This window comes from Penaeus monodon, unplaced genomic scaffold, assembly GCF_015228065.2.
Source record: "Penaeus monodon isolate SGIC_2016 unplaced genomic scaffold, NSTDA_Pmon_1 PmonScaffold_13099, whole genome shotgun sequence".
Taxonomy (NCBI): domain Eukaryota; kingdom Metazoa; phylum Arthropoda; class Malacostraca; order Decapoda; family Penaeidae; genus Penaeus; species Penaeus monodon.
Window position 1 is genome coordinate 1 of NW_023642043.1, and position 10,117 is coordinate 10,117.

Here is a 10,117-nt window from a genome sequence, read left to right on the forward strand (position 1 = left end):
ACATACACACCACGCAGACACCACAACAAAACCCAGATACCCACAGAAAAAACCACCCCATTTTAAATATATTTTATATTATATATAATTATAATATATATATATATAATTATATATATATAAAATATATTAAAAATATATTATTATTACATTATGAAAATTCATACCATACACAATCCCGTTTTTATATACATACGTACATACATACATATTATTTTATACACACCATATGTAGCTTATAAAACAAGTGTTTTGTTTTATAATATGAAATTTTAGTATATATAGGTAACATATATTTTATTTATATATATATATAATATTATATATAATATTATATTATATATATATATATGTTTTTGTGTGTTTTGGTGTGTGAGTATGTGTTTTGGTGGGTGTGCCCTTTTGTTTAATATATATTAATATATAAATCATTATATGAAAAAATATAATATATATATATATATATATATATATATATTTTTGGGTATTATAATTTATATATATATATATATATATATAAATAATACTTTTTTTACATATGTGAAATGCATATATATATTTTATAATATATATATAATATATATATATATAATAAAATATATTTTAATATAAAATATATATATTTTATATATCCCAACATAAAACCCCAAACACCCCACAAAACACACCACACACACACCCACACACAAAACCACACACACACAAAACACACACACACACATATAAAATATATATATAGATATTATATATTATTTATAATTATATTATAAAATATTTTAAATTATATTTAAATGCAAAATATATATATATTATATAAAAAAAAATATTATATATATATATATAAATTTATATATTATATATTTTATTACATATATATGCCCCAAAAAATTTGAAATGTAAGTAAGTATGTTTGTGTAGTCTTTGTGTGTGTGTGTGTGGGGACTTTATGTTTTGTGTGTAGGTGTCCCATTTATATATATATAAATATATATATATATAGTTTTTTAAAATTGGTTTGTAGATAAAAGGATAGATAGATATAGATATATATAAAACACACAAACACACACACAAACACACAACACATACACCCACACCACACATACACACAAACACCACACACAACAAACAAACCCCCCCAAAAAACACACCAAAATGTTATTTTATATTATTATATTTTATAATATTATATATATATAATATATATATTATATATATAATTTTATTTCCCTATATATATATAATATTTTATATATATAATAAAATTATATATATATATAACCCTATTTTTGTTGATATATATATATATATTTATAATATATATTTTAAAATAAATTTTTTCAATTAAAAATGTTATTCCCCCGCCCACATATATGCATAAATAAAATTATATTTTATATAATATATATAATATATATATATATATATATATATAAATATTTTATATATATTATATATTTATATATATTTGTGTGTGTGTGTGTGGGTGTATAAAATATACATACTTTGGTATATCAAAATATATTATATATTTATATATAATATTAAATATATATAATATATATAAAATATTGGGGTGTTTTTGGGGTGTGTGTGTGTGGGTGTGTGTGTGTGGGGTTGGTGTGGTGGGGCGTGTGTGTGTGTGGGGTTTAAAGCTCGGCTGGGATTCCTATTTTAACTGCCCACATTCCGTTTTGGAAATACGGCAAAAAATTTTATGGGTGGGAAATTTTTATCTCATCATTCCTCCCTCCAAAACCCCAAACTTTATTGAGGAAAAATAGAGCTATGCTTTTGCTTTTCCCGCACGGCGTGAGAAAAAGCGACGCACAAAAAATGGCCCTTTTGGGAAAAACCTCATTATACATTTTTCCACTGGTTTTTTGGACGATAAATTAAAATTAGAAATTGAACTAATTTAACAAATTTGGGTTCAGGGTTTCTTATTTTGGTTTTTTTTGCTAAATTATTATTGTTTTTTTATTATTTTTATTATTATTATTATTATTATTTTAATAATTATTATTATTATATTTATTATTATTATTTCCTATTATTATTATTTTTTAATTGTTATTTTTTATTATCATTTTTTTTTTTTATTAAATTAAATTTTTATTATTATTTCTGGTATTCTAAAGTTTGGGGCCCTTGGGTGAATGACGGCAGTAGGGGAAAACCAAAAACCCAGGGGGCCCTTTGGGTATTGTAGCTTCTTTCTCTTTTTTTTTCCCTTCTTTCCCCAGAAACTTTTCAAATTATTCTTGCTGTTCCTAGAAAACCCAAGGGTTTTTTGTAACTTTCAACTGTATTTAAAATCTAGCTTCTGCTTTCCTTTCTCGAATTTGCTTTGGGCACTGTCCCCCTAATTTCCCCCCATTACACTGGGAAAAACTTCAACATCTTTCATTCCCCACCTTCTTGCAATTTCTTTTTTCAGGTCGCAGTAATTGTTATACTTTTTCCCCTTTTTCTTTTCTTTTAAAACGTGTGTCAAATTGGGGATTTCTTTGGGTTTTGATGAGAAAGGGGTTTCTTGGTCTTTTTTTTCAAATTAAAAGTTTTTATTTTGGTCGGGGGGTTTCTCTTTAAATGTCTTGTCGGTCTGTATGGGGGAAAACCCCAAAAAAACTTGGGGTCCTTTTTTAATTTCCAGCCCCTTTCCCCAGGGCTATGTGTACCACTGATCAACTTTCCCAAAGCCCCCTTTCTCACAAAGCTTCCCCGTGGATTTTCTTTTGCAACATTTTTCATTTCTCACCTGTTTTTTTATTCTTTTTTGTGCTAATTTTTTTTGGGATTCTGACACAATATGCCCCCAAATGTTTCATCTGCAGAACCACATTTCCCTACAAATTTGGGAAAAACGGTTTTTTCTTTCCCTACACCGGTTTTTCCAATTTCCCTTTTACCATTAAACATTATTATTATTATTATTATTATTATTTTTTATTTTTTTTTAATTTTTTTTATATTTTTAATTTTTTTTTAAATTTTTATTATTATTTTTTTTATCATCATCATTTTTCATTTCCTTTTTAAATTTCATTTATCCTCATCATACAGTTTTCAGTAAATTTATTACCACACCCTCCCCCTTAATTTTTTGTTAATTAAAAATCTCGTTATCAGTAGGATTAATTATTACGTTTTCTTTTTTTTCTTCTATAAACCCTTTAACAATATCCCTCTTGCCAATTTAAAAGTAAAAAACAAAAAAACAATAATATTGCCCTTTACTTGAAAAAATATATTTATCCGTTTTTGACCCCCTGATTTTTTAAACTACGAAAAATTTTTTTTCTAGTAGTTTCCCTGTCTTTTCCCCTTTTAGTTATCAAATTAAAAATAAAAAATTTATGGTTTAAAAATAAAAATAGATAAATAAATAAATAAATTTAAAATAAAAATAGATAAATGAAATGATACAAAATAAAATAAAAAAAGTAAAAACCAAAATAAAAAACAGATAAATAAATAAAAAAATTTAAAAAATAAATGTGGGGAAAAGAAACCCCTTTTCTTTTCTCCTCTCTCTCTCCTCTCTCTCCTTTCTTCTCAAAAACTCTCTCTCCTTTTCTTCTCTCTCCTTCTCTCTCCTCTCTCTTCTCTCTGGGCCCCTCTCTTTTCTCCTCTTCTTTTCTTCTCTCTCTCTTCACTTTCCTCCGGGTTTTTTTAATTTTTTTATTTTTTTAGGGGGTCTTTCCCCCTAGCTTCCTTTCTTGCAAACCTAAACCCAATGGGAAACAAACAAAAAGTACTCAATCCGTAGTTATTTTTGGGAATGGGTACCCCGGAAAAAATGTGTTTTTTAATTTTTAAAAAAAAGGCATTGTTACATTTTCTGTTTTTTATGGGTTTTTTTTTAAGCAAAAAAAAAATTTACTGTGGTGGCGTTTCCAAAAAATATATTTTTTCTCCTTATCTTCAATGCCGTATTTTTATCTGTTCGATAGAAATTTTTTTTTACCGAGTTCGTTTTTCTAATTTTGCTTTTTTGCTAAGCCTTCTTCTTTTTTTTTGTTTTTTTTTTGTTTTTAAAAAAAGTTTCGGTTTCATGTCTGACCGTGACAATAAATCATACTACTTCCCCTTTAAAGGGGGCCTTTTTTTTTGCCTTCGTTTTTGACAAAAACCGTTTTGGGAATAAAAGCATGTTCTGTCCAACTTTCCCATGCAATGCAACAAGATCAACCCGGTTTTTCCCTTTTGCTTTTTTACGTACGGAATTTAAACCAAATATTCTGCACCAACGCGGGGATTTTGGGGAGCTCCCAGGGAATCAAAACCGGAGCTCTAAACACAAAAGAAACAAAAACACAACATAAAATTTTTTAAAAATTAAAAATTTTGGGTTTTTATACATAAGTATGTATATATTTATACATGTATATATGCATATATGTATGCGTGTACGTGTAAAAAAAAAAACATATTTCATATATTCATATATTACACATATAATACATATTTTACATATTAATATTTATATATACATATATATTTTATAAAAAATAAAATATATATATATATATTATATATTAAAATTTTTATTATATTAATATCCCTATTCCTACACCCACACACACATCTTTCATACTTAATTCTGTGTGTGTGTGGGTGTTTTGTGAATAAAATATATATATAAAAAAAAATGATTACATAAAATTTCATATATTTTATATATTATATATATATTATATATATTTTAATATATATATATTTTATTTTAATAATATATATATAAAATAAATATATAAAATAATATATATATATATATGATAAATATATTATATATTGTAATATAATATATGAATATTATATATATACATATATATTTTAATATATATTTTAAAATAAAATATATATATATAATATATATATATTAAAATTTATATATATATACATATACTTGAACTACAGATTATGTAAGTGTGTGGGGCCCTTTTGTGTGTATATATATTTAAAGTTTTGTAAGGAAAAAACGCACACATAATTAAAATTTTATGTGTATTGTATATATATAATTATATATATATATATATATAATTTATTATATAAAATATTTAAAATTTATATATATATATTAATATATATAAAATTTTAATATAATTTTTTTATATATATATATATAATATATTTTTTATTATTTTTATTTTTTATTTATTATTTTTTATTCTTTTTTTTTATTTATTTATTTATATGTCTGGTGTGAAAAACACACACTATAATAATGCTATGTAAAAGTACTATATATAATATATATATTTAATTATTAATAATATATATATATATATATTTATATATGGCTGTGTTTGTTTTTGGGTGTGTGTTTGGGTGTTTGTGTTTTGGGTATGGTGTGTGTGTGGGGTGTGTGTGTGTTGTGTGGTGCTGTTGTGTGGGGTGGGGTGTGGTGTGGTGTGTTTTGGTGTGTATGTTGTGTGTGTTGTGTGTTTTGTTTTTTTTTTTATATATATAGATTATATATATATATATTAATATAATATTTAATTTTAAATTTAATAGACACACACCACAGATATATATATATTAAATATATTATATATATATATATATAATATATATTATATATATATATTTAATATATTAAAATAAAAATTATACATATTATACAATACATACAATGTATATAAAAATACAATACTATAAAATATAATCATGTGTGTGTGTGGTGTGGTGTTGTGTGTGGTGTGTGTGTGTGTGTGTTGGTGTGTGTGTGTGTTTGTTGTGTACCACATACCAAAATAAAATTATAAATTATATTATTTAATAATATATTCTTAATTTTATATATATAAATATATATATAATATAATATATATTTATAATATATAATTATATATATTTATATATATATAATATATATAATATATAAATATAAAAATTAATTTAAAAATAAAAAAAAATTTTAAAATATTATATATATTTTTATTTATGATATTTTTTAATATGTTGTATGTATGATATATTGTGTATTATATTATTTAAAATATATATATATATATATATTATATATAAAATATAATATATTATTGTGTGTGTGGTGTGTGTGGGGGTTTGTTGTGTTTTGTGGGGGTTTGTGGGGGTGTAAAACAAAAACCCCACACACACACCCAAACACACCACCATATATATATTATATATACATATATAATAAAAATATATTTTATATAATTTATATATATATATATAATATTATATATTATTTTTAAATATATAAAATTTTTAAATAATATATTATATTATTTTTTTATATTAATTATAAAATTAATATATATATATATTAAATTATATTATATATATAATATTCCAGTAAGTTTGTTCGCTTTAAAAAAGGGGGGAGCGGTGGGGGGGTGGGGGGGTGAAGAAATGAAGGGGGGCTACAAAAAGCCCGATTTGGGTAGATGGAGGGAGGCAGGAAAAAAGGGGAATAAAGAAAAGTAAAGGAAAAGGGAAAAGGGGGGTTGGGGGGAAGAGAACAACAAGGGGGGGAAAAGAGAGGAGAGGGTTAAACAGGCAAGGGGGGGGGGGGGGAATAAAGAGGTGGGAACGAGGGAAGAAGGGGGGGAAAGGGAAAGGTGAGGAGGGGGGGAGGGGGTGAAAGGGTAGGACCCCGGGGAAAGGGGGGGGAGGGAAAGGGTAGAGAAGTGGGTGAAGGGGGGAAGAGAGCGGAGAAAGTCCAACCTCAAATAAGGCCCCTTGTTAAGGGGGGGGGGGGGGGGTCGCAATCTTTGTCTGGCCTTTCTTATGAGTAACATTTCTTTTTTTTTCAATTTTTTTTCGTCCCCTTTTTCTAAGGGAAAAAGGTAATTTGTCATTTTTTTTTTTTTTTTTTTTTTGTTGATGACAGAAAAGATATTTATGAAGTATTAGTTTCAGTATTAACGTATTGTAAAAGGGATTAATTACAAAAAAAGTGAGGTAAAAAGGTGATAAATTGTACGGATAAAATTGATGATACTGTGACGAAATGAAGATAGAATGGGGGAAATTGATTAATATAATAATGATGATGGCAGGCCCCGTTTGTATGATGATTTGATGAGAGGCAGAAACAAAACAAAAACAATAATTAAAAAAAATTTTGAACTAATAACACTTGAAAAGTAAAAAAATTGAGGTGTACGATCAGAAAAGGCAAAAGAGAAAAAACGCAAACTAGCATGGGAGTTAAAAAACTATTGTCATTTAAAAAATGGGGGTGGGGGATTCCGGTAATATTTTTTTTGAGAAGGGGGTTTGTTAAAACCCTGGCATCTTTATTCCATCATCACCTAGAAAAAAATAGAATAAGGTAATGAAAATGATAATTGATGAAAATAATAAAAAAAAACGAAGAGGGGATATAATAATGTGATAATAAAAATGAAGATGAAAAAAAATAATGATAAAGGGAATATGATAAAAATAATAGAGGAGGATAGAAAATTTAAAATATGAGATGATATGATAAATAATAATAAATTTTTTTGATTTTGTATAATAAAAATTTTTGTGTTCAGGGTTATGATATAATATATAAAATGAGAAAATAATGATTAAATGCGTGTCAGCGCTTAAAATAGCGATATATACATCCACAGGAAAAACCTCTGTCCCTTATTCATTCGTTTGTGATGAAGAGATCTGGACTGCATAATACGGCCGAAAACGCTCCCCCAAAACAGAGACGGGAGTTGTACCATTCTTTTCCCGTTAATGTTTTTTTGGGGTATTTGTTATTTTTGTTCGGGAGACAAATATTTAAAAATTTTTTTTAACAAAATATTTATGAAAAATTTATATATTTTTACAGCGAAATATTTATGTTTTGATTTTCAATATTAATGTTTTTTTAATTATTATTGATAAAATTTTTTGGGGTTTTAAAACATTTTATCTTTTTATCCCAAAGGGAAATTCGCCGCTATTGACCTTACAAAAATTTTTTTTAAAATAATTGTCGTATATTCTGAAGTGTGAAGTATAAATTCTTCCTTTCCCAAAATTTTTTATTTATTTATTGATCTATTTCATACAAAAACCAAAAATTTTTTGACACAAAAAACCCTATTAAAGTGCCACGGAAAACCCGAAAAAAAACATGCAACACACACCAAAAATATATATATATATATATATTTATATATATTTTTAATATATATATATATATATATATTATATATATTTAATAATTATATATATTTTATAGAATATAATATTATATATATATATATATATATATATTTGTGTGTGTGTGTGTGTTGTGTGTGTGTGTTGTGTGTGTGTGTTTGGGGTACACACACACACACACACACACACACACACACACACCCACACACATACCCCAAACACAAAACACACACCCAAAACACAAAACACACACACATACACACACCACACACACACACCATACACAACCCACCACCACACACACACCTACACACCCCACACACACACACACCCAAACACCCCAACCACACACACACATAAACCAACCCCCCACATACACACACTCACACAAACACATACATATCATGCATCCTGTTTTCCAATAATGTTATCCGGGCTTTCTCGTCAGGGCAACATGTGGAGGGAGAATGCACGCGGAGCCAAAATTTTTTAAACTCGATTTTCCCAATTTCCCCCGGTGTTTTTAGCCACAGAAACCCGGGGAAAAGGGTAGGAGAGGGGGAACTGAAAGCCATCTGGAAATTTTTTTCAGGCTCATAAACCGCACCCAAGGGGTTCTTTTCGTAAATAAATATTTTCAAAAAAAATATAAAATAGACAGGGAAATAAATAAAAAGGGAAAGGCAAACCGCGCCCCGGATTTTTTTTTGTTTTTGTTTAAAAAGTGCCCGGAAATTTAAGACCCTTTTTAAACGCATTATTTTTTTTATTATTATTTTTTTTTTAACTCTTTTTTTTTTTTTCCCCTTTTTTTTTGAAATGGGATGTTTGAAAACTGCTGAGTTTTTTTTTTCATTTGCTTTATATTATAGGAAAGGGAAAATCTGTAGTATTTCCATAAAGGGTAACCTTCTCTCTCTCCCCTTTTCCTCTCTCTCTCTCCTCTCTCCTCTCTCCCCTTTCTTCTCCCCCTTTCTCTCCTCTCTCTATATATATATATATATATATAATTTAAATATATTATATATATATATAAAATATTTTATAAATATTATATTATATTATATATATATATATATATATATATATATAAAATATATATATTTATGTATGTTGAAAGTATGTTGTATTTTGTTATAGCACAAATATACAGATTTTATAATGAAATATATATATATAAAATTTTTAAAATTATATATATATATATATATATATATATTTTATTTTAAAATTTTTAAATTTTATTTTATATATATATTATAAAATATTATATATAAAATTAGGAAAACTATATAAAAAAAGGGTTATTTTATAATGTTTTAAATGAATTATCATTTTGATGTGTGTGTAAAATTGAAATATATATATTATATAATTTTATATATAATATAATATATATATTATATATATATATATTATTATATATATTTTATAATAGCCAAGAGAGAGAGAGAGCGAGAGAGCGAGAGAGCGAGAGACAGTGACAGAGGAGAAAGGGAACGAGTGAGAAATACGAAGAAGAGTAAAAAAAAACCCCCCCCAAAATTTTGGGAAAAGCGATTGATACCAAAAAAGAAAAGGGGTAATTTTCACAGCAAAAAATTTGAGAGGGCGATTAAAGGGGAAGGGAAAAAAAAAGGTTTTTTCCCTGGTGGGTTTTAGGGCTTTTGGGGCACGGGGGTTTTCCCGGGCCCCGGGCCCTTTCATTTAAAACGGGATATTGGAAAGATAGAAGTGGATTCTGTGGCTGATAGCATTTAGTTGTATTTCTCATGACCTTTGGAGATACTTAAGAGTAATTCTGGTCCCTAATTTCCCTTTGGGGGAAAAGTGTGGGCGAGTCCGGTTTTAAAAGTTTTTGTTTTGAAAACAGGTGGAATTTTTGCGTTTGGGAAAAATTTAAAATAAAAGCCCTTTTTGAAAGGGAAAAACCAAAACAATGAAAGCGTTTTACTAAAGAGGGGGGAACAGTTTTTAAAAAAAC

The 10,117-nt window shown here is 26.3% G+C and overlaps 1 pseudogene; it reads left to right on the plus strand.

The window, feature by feature from the left end:
• The first annotated feature begins 8,243 nt into the window (after positions 1–8,243).
• Positions 8,244–8,357, plus strand: LOC119569172 (annotated as a pseudogene).
• The last annotated feature ends 1,760 nt before the right edge of the window (positions 8,358–10,117 follow it).